At 38.4% G+C, this 16,067-nt stretch overlaps 1 non-coding gene across 1 annotated transcript; it reads right to left on the bottom strand.

Moving 5' to 3' along the window:
• Nucleotides 1–15,644: 15,644 nt before the first annotated feature.
• On the bottom strand, nt 15,645–15,751 carry LOC127077962 (small nucleolar RNA R71). The gene has a single exon (XR_007787720.1). It is a non-coding gene; the product is annotated as a small nucleolar RNA R71 (small nucleolar RNA).
• Between the last annotated feature and the right edge of the window lie 316 nt (nt 15,752–16,067).

Here is a 16,067-nt window from a genome sequence, read left to right as displayed (position 1 = left end):
CTATGGAATGGAGGTCGTCCTATCGATCGAAGTCAAGATTCCTTCACTCAGGGTCATCATGGAAGTTGATCTTGATGAAGCTGAATGGGTTCAATCTCGGTATGACCAGCTGGATCTAATTGAAGAGAAGCGTTTGACGGCTGTCTGTCATGGTCAGTTATACCAAAGACGTCTCAAACAAGCTTTTGACAAGAAGGTTCTTCCTCGTGCGTACCACGTTAGAGACCTCATGCTCAAGAGGTATTATGTTATTCACTCAGACCCGCGAGGCAAATGGACTCCCAACTATGAGGGACCTTTCATAGTAAAAAAGGCCTTCTCAGGTGGGTCTCTAATCCTCACAACAATGGATGGGGAAGATTTTCCTTTGCTAGTGAATGCAGACATAGTCAAAAAATATTATGCCTAAAAAGAAATGATGAAAGCCCGCTAGATTAACCTCGACAAGGTGAATCTAGGCAAAAATGGCTATCCCGATGGACCAAAAAATGATTTGTCCATGCAAAAGTTAGGGAATACGTATGAAGCTCGCTAAGCCGAAAACCCGAAAGGGCTGCTTAGGCAAAAAGGAGCCTCCCAGTGGACAAAAAGAATTGAAAGATCCAGGAAAAAGTTAAGGATAAAGGCATTGACTATGATTCTTGAGTCCACACGCTACAAGCTAGATATCAGAGGGTCAAGGACCGATCCAATCACCGTCAGCCGAAGCAAGGTCTTGGGATTCAGATTATATGGTAGACTAAGGCCAATGTTGTAATCAATGGAGAAAATCATACAAAAATATTTCCTATTTCCGTTTCAATTATTTTTTCAATTTTTGCAACGTCCTCATTAATGGCGTTTGCATCCTTGTACTCACCATATGTAGAGATTCCATATTAATAAAATCCAGTCATTCCATCAAATATGCTATTCTATGTTTTGTATGCAAAATAATTGGCTTGTCTTAGTCACATAATACTTTAAAATTTTGGGGAATAATAAAAGTTACACTAAAGAGAAACACTTTGCATTATTGTTAAAACCCGATAAACTTGAAAGATGACCGGTGACTCAAAAAATGGTTCACTTGAACACCTGTGACACTCAATTGGCTAGGGTACCATGGTGGTTTCGGCAGTTTCAGGGTCCCTTAACATACAAAGGTTCCTTAACAATAGTGTCGGCCTCACTTAGGCTTCGAGGCAATTATTTTTTGATGACGAGTCGGAGTTCCCATCATAACAAAGACTCATCCCTACACATGACAAATGAACAAGAAAACATGCATCATAAAAAATAAGCATACATCATGCACTACATGAAGCATCTTCCTTACACCGGTGATAGAACTTCGACCACCCGTTCAAGCAAATTTCGGGCACGTAGGTATTTAATCACCTTCCACCTCGAATACCTGAAAAGCTCCCGCAATTCTTGTATTCAGGTTCAAGAAGAGTAAATAGGGGCAGCTGTTGTACCCTAAAATTTTCCCTCCCCTTTCTCACCTATGCATCTAATCACTCGATTAAGAGATAGCTTGCATACATTCTTAATTCATCCATATGCATCATTCATCATGGATTCAGAAGAAACTCGGGGCTTATGGAGCTAAGGTTTGTGTGGATGTCAAAGCTCAAAGGCATGGTCTAACAATATCATCAGCATGAGGGGATGTGAAACCCTAATGATGGTAGTGAAGGCTTAAATTCAACAAAGTTGTGATCAACCAACCCAGGGCCTTCAAAACCCTAATTTCTCAAGGCTTGATCTTAGGGAGCTTCCATAGGCCTTGTCCTGGCCTCCAAAACCCTAATCAGGAGACGATGAATTATATGGACTTGATGGCCTGACTGTGCTTCCATGACCCTTCAATCTTCACACATTATCAATATGCTTGGCCTAACCTTACTTTGGGCTTATAGGAGTTATGGTCTTGGTCCAAAGTCATGGTACTATCCATGTGATTATGGATACATCTATGGTCCTGGTCATCTAAACAACCAAACATCTCGTGTCTCTATCCACTTGTTGGTCATGCCATTGGTTCATGGATACTATGTCAAAACCCTAATCTTATGATTTCATTTCATGGTCTTGTTAACATACATCATTAGTCAAGTTATCTTCTTTTCAAAAGTCAAACATTCAAGTCACAAATGAATCAATTGTAAAACCAATTTCAACCACTTTTCAAACCATTTCAATCCATTCCATGTCATTTTAAACCATTATATATGATTCTACACAAGAAAATACAAAGTTTGACATTTTGACCAATTTGTTGACTTTGGTCAACAGTTGACTTTTTGGTCAACTTTGACCAAAGTCAACCCAAAATCCCTAAACCCTAAAAACATCCATAATCATCAATTCAATGTCCTTTTACAAGAAAAATACAAGGAAAAGTGAATTTTGATTGATTGTTGACTTTGGTCAACAATTGACTTTTTTATCAACTTTGACCAAAGTCAACCTTCCCATTTTTGACCCTCTCAAACCTAATGTAACACACTTGGCCTCGACACATCATCCAAAGGTATTGATTTGATATTCTTTGCTTGGTTTCTTCGTTTTCAAGTAACTTGACCCATTTTCAAAATCACACTTACCATGCCAATCATAACTCTACCTTGATAGACATGGTCTTGCATTCACCCATAATCAAATACCACAATCAAGTGATCAAACATGACACCTACATAACCATTTGGACATACTAGCATATGCATTTGGCCTTGAACTTATGATGATGAGAAAGGCTCATAAAGGTTGCAGCAAAGTCACCAAACCAAACCACAAAAAAAAACCAAACCACAATTCTCAAACATGTTCTTCATTTTATGATTCTACAAGCCATCAAATACAGAGTCAACACAAGCAGAATGAAAAAACTGTTATAACTATAATCAAAATTCCTAATAGCCTAACATCCAAACCCAGCACCAACATAACTTAACAGTTCGAATCCATTTCAGCAGGCAAGTATTGAAGGCGGTGCAAGGCTCGGTTCTGATCTGATGGCTTTCACGCTTGTTTTCAATTTTGCAGCTATCGTCTGTCAGTACTTATCTTCCCGGGTTGTTGTAATCACTGGAAGAGATCTGGCTCAGATTTGTAGTGACTGGTATGATACATGGACATGCCTTTTCCTTGGAATTCAAACTGAACTTTCAGTGATTGTGCTAGATCTTAACATGGTCTTGGGCATATCACAAGGATTAAATCTTATTTTTGGGTGGCACTTGTTCACCTGTATCTTTTTGACTACCACTGGTGCTATTTTTAATATACTTCTCCTTGACATTGAGAAGACAAAATACCAAGGAGAGTTTGTCGCAGGCTTTGTATTATTATCTTTTATACTTGGACTACTCATCAATCAATCAAAAGTTCCACTTTCTGTAAAAGGAATAATAATAAAGTTGAGTGGGGGGGACTGCATTTATGCTTATGGGTCTTCTTGGAGCAACTCTTGTGCCTCACAACTTTTATCTTCATTCCTCCATTGCATAGCGGCATCAGGGACCGTAAAACATTTCTAAGGATGCATTGTGTCATAATGACTTTTTTGGCCATCTTATGTGTCTTCAGTGGCCTTCATTTGGTAAATGATATGCTGGTGACCATATATGCAAACACATTTTACAGTACAGGCCATGTTTTGCTTACCTTTCAAGGTGCACTATCATCAATGGAACGGGTGTTGTGCATCCCTATAGCTCTGCTTGGCTTTGTAGTCATTCTGTTTCTTGCAAATCAGACTACTGCAAGAAAAAGTTATTCCTAATCGAACCGGGAATACCACCTTATAACTTCGTGACTAAAGGAAACATTATCCGAATTGCTTCAAACAATAATTCGATTAACTCAAACCAATACCATATTAGGCCTAGCAAAGCACCACAAACCGCATCCACATAAAATATCCATTAACCTGCACCTGGAAAGCCATTCAAACACCAAGCCAAATTCAGCATATTAATAGAAGCCCTAAGTCAGACTTAACATAACTGTGCTACCATCAATAATTACCAACCAGTTCAAACAGGATATCCATGAGTCTATGTACACACACAAATAAAGCAAGGAGCTATAGATAATAACAACAGGGATTTAGGCATGATGGAAATAGGACCATTAACTAATCTCATTGGCATAAGTCACAACTTACAGCATATAACAACTTTCAGACTTTTCCAATGGTGCTTACCCAAAACTTGACTTAAGACCTTGGCTAATGGTTAGTTCGTAGCAGCGGAATATCTTTCGAAACTTGGCAACACGACATTTCGAAGTCGGCTGGTCATTTTAACTGCACTGCAATACACAATTTCATTCATTGTGTAAGTTCATAATAAGCCAGTATAATGTACTAAATAACAATGTTAGCTTATTTGCACTCCATGACAAACTACAAACCTGTTGCAAATAGCTATTGTGTGGAAATTATGCAAAACAGACTGTTATGTGGAAATTTTGGAAAGGTTATTGTGTTAACTTGAAACCTACAACTGTAAGTCTATCCGTTGGGTTCGTGGCAGAATGAAGCAAGCCCATAGCTGATCGACCCTACAACAGTCCATTTCAAAACACATCATAAGCATACATGTCTAACAAACTTAAATTCATACACTTAGCAGCATTCAAACAGAAACTTACACAAGTCGCCATTTCAAAACCGACTACACATTCATATAGCAGGTGTATAGCTGATGACTTTTAACAGGTCCCTTAATAGGCTGCTACACCTATCTCATAACTACCCTTCAGAACAACAATGGAAATAACCCACTGAATAACGATATCTAACTTTAACAGTTCAATTCACAACTAGCATACTCAATTATTTCCACATACCAAAGCCATTCATAATTTCAACCCAAACCAAAGTCACTTTGAATTAACTTTTAACTTGGACATCAGGTCCTTAAAAAACCACTTCAGCTTAATCTCAATCTCCTTCTAACCTACAATAGCCAGTCAAAATTCACTTCATTCATTAATCAACTAAAGCCAACTTAACTAACTAAGTCATGTATAACTAACTGAGTTCAATTCAAACTCAGTGAGCCAAGGTTAACTAACTCCCAACCTAAATCTAACTGAATCAAAACCTCATTCCAAGCCTAACCAAACTCCAAACCTAAACTCTATTTAAACAATTCACCTCTCTCATTTTCAGAACTTTGGAACCTGGTGTGAATCTGTGCGAATTCTCTTGCAATCTCTTCCCTCACCCTCACCATGGCTTTGTTTTTCTCTCATAGAAGCCATTAAAGCTTCACCTTGAAGCTTCAATTTTGCTTGATCTAAACCACCTCACTCTCGCTCTGCATGGATCCAATTCAGAAGAAGAAGAAAGAGACGAAAAGAAGAAGAAGAAGAAAGAATCAAGGTCAGAAAGCTTACCGGTAGATTCTTCGATCATCTTCTCTGGTATGTGTCGCATACGCGAAAAACAACCGGCGGGAAAAGACACAGAACCGCCACCGTGCGTTATTTATCCCAAAGGAGGGAAAGGAAACGCTCGAAGTAAACCTGGAAAGGAAATGGTCTTACGACCAGAGATTGCTAGGATCGGGAGTCGGTTACGCAAGGGGAAGGTATTAGCACCCCCTCACGTCCGTCGTACTCGACGGGATCCATGCTCAGAAAGAATAGAATAAGGTTGCTGAATAACTGCTCAAAAACTGCACACACACTGGAATAGAACACAAGCGGGAGAAGACGGAGGAAGCGGACTCGGTAGGATGTCGCATCCTGGGCCTACGTAGTTTGTCAGACACAAACATCAGAGTCGACGTAGTTCGGGGATAGGGGGAACATGCTCTCTAGGACATCGCATTCTATGCATACGTATCTTCTCTAACCAGAGAAAGAATCAGAGCACTCGTAGCTCGGCTAACGCACGCCGAAACAAAACGCTAAACCAAAGACGCTGAGACGTCAGAGCAAACACACAACTGGAAACAGACTGCCAATGGCTGGTCTTACATCTGACTCCGAACAAACAAACGCAAATCGGAAACGAAATGCCAATCACTGGTCTTACGTCCAACTCCACAAAAGAAACAGGAAAAAGATAGCCAATCGATGGTCTTACATCTGACTCCTAACAAACACACACGAAAAGACGAAGGGTCTCGATTGCAACTAGGGCAAGAGAAAAGGAAGGTCTCGATCGCAACAAGGGCGAGAGAAAAGGATCAAAGTTAGTCGTTAGTCAAACTCGACAAGACATCGCATCTCGTGCCTACGTATCTCATCTGAACATGAGAATCAGAGTTGCCGTAGTTCGGCTAAACGATTTCTATTTGTTTTGTATGTTTTAGGTGAACAACGTCACTACGCAATCTACTAGATGCTCGAACTTTGGAGACTTACTCACCTGTAGTAGAAGGAGTTAACGTGTCCTTAAGGGAAGACAATGTTTGTTTGTGTTTTAGGAAAGCTCACGCAAGAAAGGAAGTCCTAGACGAAGGAACCGTGCTACCTTAATTGACATGCAAACGAGAGACTATGCGAAGTCTAGCAATCCTATGGGGATACAATCACACCACACAAAAACATAACATGAAGTAAACACACCAACAAGGGGGCTCAAACATCAAGGGTGAGGCTTTAGTCAAGGGGTCATATCAACCTCGACAGACAAGCCGGCTGGAAGGGTATTTGATGCTCTTAACCACTGACATTGACCGTCAGAGTGAGCAGATGAAAGGTAATGAGGATTGGATCTCATAGCTCTTAACCCGGGCCTGGGTGAGCTTGAATCAATGAAAACGTGGGGATCCAGAATGTGAGACCCTACTCCACTTGACTGACTCTATATACAAGGATCTGGGGGACGTGTCCAAGAGCATCAGCATGTAGTGCGAGCTTAATGAACGACTCAAACGATTAGCAGGGGATTGATTGCTAATCCCTTCTATCTGCCAATTGCCTCTTCACTTAGGAGGACTTGAAGTACATGGCACAAAAGTAAACAAACACAATCATTGCCTCTTAAGGAGGACTTCAGCCAAATGCCTGCCAAAAGAAACGACAGGGCTTCCAGACTACATGGAGTTAGAGGATGATTACCTAGGTGGTATACCAACCACAAGCAAAGCACAGCTCAAGCAATGAGCTAAAAGCGACTAAAGTACCTGTAAGAAAGTCAAACAAGTCAATATTCACATTCAGACAAATCCAACAGACAGTCAACAGTTACAACCAATATGCACACAAGGCAAGTCAACAACTCAAGTGAGTTCATCACCAAGGGACCTACAACACAACAAAGGTTAGTGGACAAAGCAAATTTGCATCTCAAGTCATAAGATTGCATCAACCACTAGAGCTAATTGCTTGAACCTGAAATACAAAGCTCAAAAAGTGAGTACCAACCACTAGTACCAAGACTAGGGTCAAAGGCAAAGCAAAAAGTCAAAACAGAAGTTGATATTCAACATGAAGCACATTTATTCAATCAAGAATATGTCCTAAAAAGGACCAGACTCAAATCCTAAGGCAAATACATCTAATGATCATGCTAAGGCAAAGGCAATCACAAAGCACACAATTGGACATCAAAAGTAGAAATTCCATATTAAAACAGAAATGAATCAAATAACCATGGAAATTTTTATGTGCACACAACATGTTAAACACAAGCATCATGCAAAAATCTAGAATTAGAAAAGCTCAATTGGCATGTCAATGAAAATGAACAAGATCAACATCAAAATGTGTGACACACATTGTCACACCATACATTCATGTGTCTAAAACAGAGATGAAAAATGATAAAAATGCACAACCAAGCCTCAAAAATCATGTAACATGTTAGGAATCAGCATACTAAACTTCATGGCATTTGGACAATTAATAAGCATTTCACAATCAATTGAAAGAAGCATGGTACATTTTACATCATGTTCAAATAATCCAACACCATTAAAAATCCAGAAATGATAAAATCAGAAAATCAACACCACAAAATAAAAGACATTCCAATGAACATGTGGAAAAAAATTTGGATTTATTTGGATTCATTTTCTATTTTTTATGATTTTTCCAATTTGAAGAAAATAAAATGAATTAAATGTGAAAATCAATTGGAAATAAAATATGAAATGCAAAACTGGAAAATGCATCCTGGAAGAATCGAACCATGTCCTTGTTAAAATTGAGGCGCTTGCAATAAAAATCAAATGAAATGTCCACGCCTGGAATCGAACCCAGGGCAATGTCAAAACGCCGCGTTTAGTAAAATCAAAGGAAAATAAAATGTTTTCGCCTGGATTCGAACCGAGGCGTGCTATGTTACAGGCGCTTCTACAGTGTCTTCATGCGCGCGAACCAGAGAAGCCCTAGGAACTGTTCATGAGCGATGGAGGACGGTGGTTTCCACCGTCTCCTTCGTTGGTCCGGCGAAGCTACAGTACACACTCATCATTTTTTTTTGCAGAATTTTACGTAAGATACACCAATGGACTCGTCTCTTCACGCACAACATGAATCTAACCTTAACTAAGCCTAACAGTCCATATATAATGCAAATCGAACGAAAACAAATTGCATGGCAAAACTTCAATTTACCCTAACTCACTCAATTTCCATCCATTTTTCAAGATCTTTATATCAGAATTATCAGGAGAACACGCACTACAATATTATGGCAATAAAACAAAGAATTAAGACAGTCGAATTTCTGACCTCTTGAAGAACAGTGTATGGATTCTGGGGATTCAAGCTTTCAAAAGTGTCCAAATCTTCTCCTTCACTTGTATATTGAAGCTTTAAACACGAATGGATGCTTGAAATGGCTTGGATCTTGATCAAATTGCAACTTCCATCTTCATGTTCTTGAGCTTGATGTGCATGAATCCTGGCCAAAAGCTTCAATCCAGAGCTTGATCCTTCATCAATAACACTTGCTGAACATGATTATGCAGTAAAATCAAGGTGTTATGTGGAGAAAATTCAAATTTGAGATGAGAGCAAAAAATGGAGGGAAAAATGATTCTAGATCTAGAACTTGTTAGAATGAACAATTCTGTTATGATTAAGCCTTTATACCACATGTTAATTACTTTGCTAATGATACTTAGGCTTGACTAATGAAAGTTTAATGCAAAAATGAGGTGTGTGACCAAATTGCAAAATTCACCTTATGCATGGCTCAATCCCACGTGAACAGTAGCATGCATGGTCCAATTACACTTAAAATGAGCTTATGGACATGATAGGATTGGAATTAAACTCATATGATCAACCAAATTCAAATTCTTCATTTTCCCTCCAAAAAGCACATGCATGGCCAAATGATCATGTGACATTATTTCATGCAATGCAATGATGGATTTGGAAAATATAGGTCATGATATGCAATTTGCAAAAAGAGTGGCCTAAATTGGAGTTTTGAATCAAAAGTTATGGCACTTTGAAGTTTCATGCACACTTGGTGATCATTTGCTCATAACTCCTCAACCATTCATCAGATGCTCATGATCTTGGACTTTTTGGAAATGGGAGAGAAAGATATTCAACTTTCATGTTGACCAAAATTTCATTTGAAACTTATTTGATGTTGGAAAGTCAAGTTGAATGTGGTCCAAAAACTTGCCATTTTTGGAAACTTGAAATTACAAGTCACTTTCCATTTTTGGAAACTTTTGATCTGGCTTCAAAACCTTCAATGTAGATGTTTGACATGATGAATAAACCTCTTTTGGACATGAATGAAGTGTCTCAAACCATTTCTCCACCTCCTAGCCCTCAGTTGACTTTCAGTTGACTTTTATGGGCCCCAGATGACCTGGCAATGCACTGATGACTTTGGGCCTCTAACACTTGGCAAAGTTGCTTCAAAATGATCCTTGATTCATTTAAGCTCTTCAAAATAGTCATGTGACCCTCGTCTCAAGGAAAAACCTTGCTCTCTTTGCACAGAGGAATTCTCTTGATGCCAGTTCTTGTTGATATGATGTAATGCAATGTGTAATGTTAATGACTTAAAAAAATGAAATGAATGCATGAATGTGGGTGCAAATTTGAGGTGCTACAGTATGTCATTTATCATTCAGTATCATTTTCTTGTTTTGAGCTCACCAAAACGTAGCACCTAGGTTAGGGAGTGGAACCCCCATAGTATTAGGGATTGATCTCTACCAAACGCCATTTAATTTGACTTGTAAACCGTTAGGGTTCTTCTGTTCAACGGTTCGATTCAACTGGTACAAGAGTTGTTCCGTAATTCCATTGTCATATTCATGCTTAGCTTGATATCGTGCATCCAATGGTGGTGGTGTTTAGGTGTAAGCCACTACCGACGCCAACGACGGACGCCAGCACGGTGAACCACAAGGAACGGAGAGGTGAGACTGCGTACGCTTTAGGATTTATTTGAACTCTGCTGACTTGGACAAGTCAACGGAGGTGTGAGGTTTGGGCTTAGTTCAATCAGGCTCACTGATTTCCCTTTCACACCACACACATCACCAATGCACCCCCTAGTGACTTTGGAAAGAAATAGATTTGGGCTTAACCAAGCCCATTACCATTTTGCTGATTCACCACGCATTTCCAATGCGCACCCCCCGAGCGTTGGAAGTATTGAATGGGCTCAAACGCAACCGAAGTTCATTTTAATTCACACACCACTTATTTTTTTGTTTTGACTTTTGCTTCCTGCACAAAAAAACTACTTTAGGCTCATCCTGCAGCCCATTAACCAAATCTTGTTTTACACTTCCATTTTCAATTCACACCTCCATTTTAATTGCTTATTTTCTTTTATTTTCTTAATTGATTTTTTGCAATGTAATTAGGTTAATTAGGATAATATTAGATTAATTAGGTAATTTTGACAATTAGGAATAAAATCTTGATTTTTAGGATTTTAGCTTTTAATTAGGGTTTTATTAGAATTTTAATTATGACTTTTTATTAGAATTTTAATTAGGACCTTGATTAGATTTTAATTGGTCTTTGGTTGAATTTAGAATCATCCCATTTTCAACATTAGGATTAGATTTCAATCTTTAGGATTTAATCAACTTTAAACCATGGTTAGAATTTGATATATTTTGCAATTGATAATTTTACCCTTTTAGGCTCATTTTGGTATTTTGATGTTAGAATTGCATGCTCCCCTTAGGATTAGAATTCAATCATTTCCTAATAATTGTAGGACTTAACATAGGCCTTTTAATCAATATTTTGACATGCTCCCTTAGGATTTCTAACTTCTAACTTAGATTTTTCAATCAGTTCCTAATGTATGATCACTTAGGATAGTTTCTAACAATTACTAACTTTGATTAGATCCTAACCTAGTTCCATAAAAACAAAATAAAACCCATGATTAAATTGATCAAAATCAATTTTGATTAATTAAATCCTTTGAACTTGTATAATCCCACTGTCTAAATTGAGTGACCAAAAGACTCTTGGTCACTTAATAAGACTTTTCTTCCAAGCTGTGGAGCCCAAGGCCTCAAGACAAGATCTTCAATCAAGGCATCCTCAATCATACCAAGCAGCGGATTATGCAAGCACATCAAAGGTGGCATCTTCAACATTTGTTAAATTAAAGTTAGAAGGGTGGGACACGAGCCTTAAGCAATAGAGAAGGAGTGGGACTGGAGTATTCCTACCCCCATTCTGAGTATCTTTAGGTATGGGACGTATAATCCAACGCTAATTGTATTCACCTTTATTCATAGACTTTAGCATAATTCTAACCATACGATTAACAAGTCAATCTCCATAAAGCAAAAACAACAAAAAGCAAGGACAACAATCAACAACTTATCAATCATGAATCAAGTTGTATGATACGAGCCTTAAGTAATGGAGAAGAAGTGGGACTGGAGTATTCCTACCCCCATTGTGAGTATCTTTGGGTATGGGACGTATGACCCAACGCTCATCGTAATCACCTTCATTCATAGAGTTTAGTGCAATTCGAATCAAACAATTGATAAGGTCTTCATCATTGCAAGAAACAACTACAAAGACTCTTCTACTTCCACTTGAGAGTTAGTGTGATTTCATCCAGTAAATATCAAGTCTTTCCATTCCATTCAAATCATTTCAATCTCAATCATCCATTTCTTCTCGCCTCCAATCAATTTCTCTTCAACCCTAGTGGGCTGAACTACGAAAGCTCTAATTTCCTTATTGCACTATAAGGATACGTAGGCAGGAGAACCCAGTTTCTTTGCGAGCTACCCTATTTATCAAGCAATCATTCTTCATTCATGCAACCTATACCATCTTTTTGAGATCAATTAAATTTCTCCTTGGACTCCTCCTTGTATATCCTTTTAGGACATCCTGATGACAATCCATCTCTACAATCGATAGTTGTTTGGCTCTTATCCCAAACATTTAATTCATTCTTTTTCGGCTAACACACCACTTTCCTCTTCGATTAAGAGTCTATCCTTCTCTTGGATCCAAGATACTATCTTGATTTGATCTCGAACTGTCGATTCCCCAGCAAGTGATACACTACTCCTTGCATTGCATTTATCCCTTGACTTTGTGTTTGTCTCGTGAGTCCCTATTGCTTAGACAAATATCTCTCTCTCTATTCTCGTAATTCCGAACTACGATTGCTCTGATTTTCTCATTTCACAATGAGAATACGTAGGCATGAGGATGCGAATCCTTGGCGAGCATACTTCTAATTATTCCTTCTTCCGCCTTAGGGCATCACTCATATCTTTCACCTTTCATTATCTACCTTCAATCATAAACCGTTCACCCAGTGACATATCTGTCTCTTTGACATCGAAATACACTTTCTTTGGAATCCCATACACACTCTTTTAAGACACCAAACGAATAGTCTGCATTTCATACCTAGAGTTATTTGGCTCTTATCCCAAACATTTAATTCCTTCTTTTTTGGCTAACACCCTGTCGCGGTCAGAGTTGTTTCCCTTTATGGTAGAAATATCATTTCTCTTATGGATTCTAATACACTTTCACCTTTCGATTTCAAACAATACTTATTCAGTCACTTGATACCAAGTTCTTCTATTCTGTGACTCCGGTCACTTCACTCCGTTCAGCACATGATATATTCTTATTCTGCCTTCCTTCACTCTATGTGATATACCTTTATCTTTGAGCCAAATACACTATACATTTATGCTCTATCTTGCACCTCCTTGTGAACCAAGAGTTGTTTGGACCTTACCCCAAACACCTAATTCCTCTCTTTTTCGGTTGTTCCAGTATAGTGATACAAGTTTTATACGCCCTCACTTGTCGGTTCATACATGTTTACTCTTGGGTTCATGTTTTCACCCTTGTTGGAGTTTGATAACATGAAATAGTATCACATTCTAGGACTCAATTTAATTAAATTATATTATTATTTACTTCAATTTATTTCATTTTATTAGATATTACGCGGTATTTTCTTTCTATTTATCTCAGGTGGTTTATTTAAAGCACAAGTAAAAAAGGAAGAAAAGGAGGTGCAAAAAGGAATGAAAAGAAGCAAATATCAAAAGCCAAAGCCCAGCCCAAAAAGCACAGGCGTTGTGCCTGTGACGGGCGTCACAAAGGCTGTGACGAGCGTCACGCTTTACACACTTGTGTGACGAGCGTCACACATGGTGTGACGGACGTCACACCATTCTCCTATATTTTTGGCTTCAGAGACGTTGAGTCCTATTTGCACGCCTGACCATTTGCCACGTGAAGACCTTTGACGCGGAATACCTTTGGAAACAGTTACAACAATGACCAATATAAATAGTAACCTTACGGAGAACCCTAGAAGTTCCACACTTCTTCGCCGTTTTCTCTTTTTCGCAATTTTTCTCTTCCAGCAGTACAAGCACATTTTTACAGCATTACTTTTACGATTTTTATATTGTTTCCTTTGCAATTTCTATTTTCTTTTCCAGCAATTAATTAATTTTTCGCACAGTAGTTTCTACACCGGAAACTATTGTGTACCTTTCACCGGATCTAACCTTACGTTAGAATCTAGTTTTTTATTCCTTCGCTTTTATCTTTCTGTTTGATTGAAGAATTCAAGAACAAATCCAACCGGCTTGTGGTGGAGTGTTCAAGACTGCTATTTAATTTCTCTGGTTCTTTAATTATTGTTTGAATTTATATATGCCCTGCTTTACTGTTTATTTATATTATTTGCCTAAAATGAATTTGTTTATGCATGATAATTATTTTAGTCTGTTTAGCATGTCTGGCTAATTTATTTAGGTATCGGTATGTAGAGTAAGCGGAATGAAGGAATCAAAACCAAGTTGGTTTAATTAAGTTTGAAATTAAAGTCACTCTTTTCACGGTCTCAATTTACAGGTTTAATAACAAGGTTTTTGTACGAAAGTAAAAGACATAAAGAAGTTAAAAGCAATAGAACGAGAGTTTGAGTTTTTGACTGGACAGTGTAAATTGGACATTAATTCTAGATCAGGGCGAGAGCAATTTTTAGAGTTAATTAAATTCTAATCTTTTCCAAAAAGTATTTTTAAAGGTTGAATGTGAGGACGAGAGTTAAGCATTTGAATTTAATTATATAACCTAAGTCAACAGAGCGAGAGTTTGAGATAAGGGTGTTTAAACGATTAGTGTTTTCTTAAAAAGAGTTTCTATGGATTCTATTGTTTTCAAAAAGTGGTTTTTGACTTAACTAATAAGTGACAGCTACGTTAATATAAAATCATAGTTTATTCAACAGAGTGAGAGTTTGAGATAAGACTTTTAATCAATAGTGTCAACTGAAAGGATTTATTTTAAGACCAAGAAACCAACAAAGAATTGATTCCCTAATTACGACGAACTACATACCGATATCCGCTTATTAGATATTTATTTTAGATCTTATTTTAGTTTTAGCTTTTCCCCCAAACAATCAAAGTATTACCTGCCTTAGCTTTACGAAGTAACCTTAGAAAACGGTATATCGATTCATAAGTCCCTGTGGGATCGATATCTTTTAAAACTACGCGATAGAACTGTGCACCTGCAGTTTGTATCCCAAATTCGACTCATAAAGTCGCGATCAAGTTTTTGGCGCCGTTGCCGGGGACTTTTTATTTAGTCGATATCGTAACTCTTCTGTTACGCTGTAGAGACTAAGGCTTTTTTTCTTTTTCTTTTCTTTCTTTCGTTGATTTGTATGCCACACACTCGCTCACAAGGCGAGCCGTTCTACTTACGAATCAACGATATCGAACTATATCTCCGAGTCTTACGACGAATTCGGGAATATCGTGCTGCAAACAATCTCCCTCCTGTTGAACTCCCCGATTTCAAAAATATTTTCCCTTCGATACCCGAGATGGCAGAACCAGCTCGTGCTCTTCGAGATTACGCCGCTCCATCGCAAGATGAGCCGCATTCGAGTATTGCTCCACCCGCAATCGAAGCAAACAACTTTGAACTTAAACCTTCACTGTTGCAGGCAGTGCAACAGAACCAATTCTCTGGAAATCCTACCGAGGATCCAAACCTTCATTTATCTGTATTTGTCCAATACGCTGATACTGTTAAAGCTAATGGTGTCACTTCAGAGGCAACTCGACTTCGCTAGAAGATGGCTTCAATCTCTTCCTTCCAACTCACTCACCACATGGAACGAGTTGAAGAAAGTTTGTCTTGCTCGATATTTTCCGCCGAGCAAAACAGCTATGTTAAGAGCCCAGATAAATGGATTTAAACAGAAAGATAACGAGTCTCTTTTCGAAGCATGGGAAAGATACAAAGACATGATGAGACTTTGTCCACACCATGGTTTAGAGGACTGGTTAGTAATTCATACCTTCTATAATGGTCTCCTGTACAACACGAGGTTAACAATAGACGTCGCCGCAGATGGTGCACTGATGAACAAACCTTATGCTGACGCTTACCAACTTATCGAAAGCATGGCTCAAAACCACTATCAGTGGGGAAGCGAACGAACAATGGTAGAAAAACCTCAAATGAAAACTGGCATGTACGAGATAAGTAACCTTGATCATGTTAATGCAAAAGTGGATGCTCTGGTCCAGAAAATTGAAAGTTTAAATGTATCACCTCCAGCCACCGTGGTTGCCATAACTCAGAACTGC

This window comes from Lathyrus oleraceus, chromosome 4 (genome assembly GCF_024323335.1).
Source record: "Lathyrus oleraceus cultivar Zhongwan6 chromosome 4, CAAS_Psat_ZW6_1.0, whole genome shotgun sequence".
In the NCBI taxonomy this organism is placed as follows: domain Eukaryota; kingdom Viridiplantae; phylum Streptophyta; class Magnoliopsida; order Fabales; family Fabaceae; genus Lathyrus; species Lathyrus oleraceus.
The sequence above is the reverse complement of the archived record's forward strand: the minus strand, read 5'-3'. Positions and strand labels throughout refer to the sequence as shown.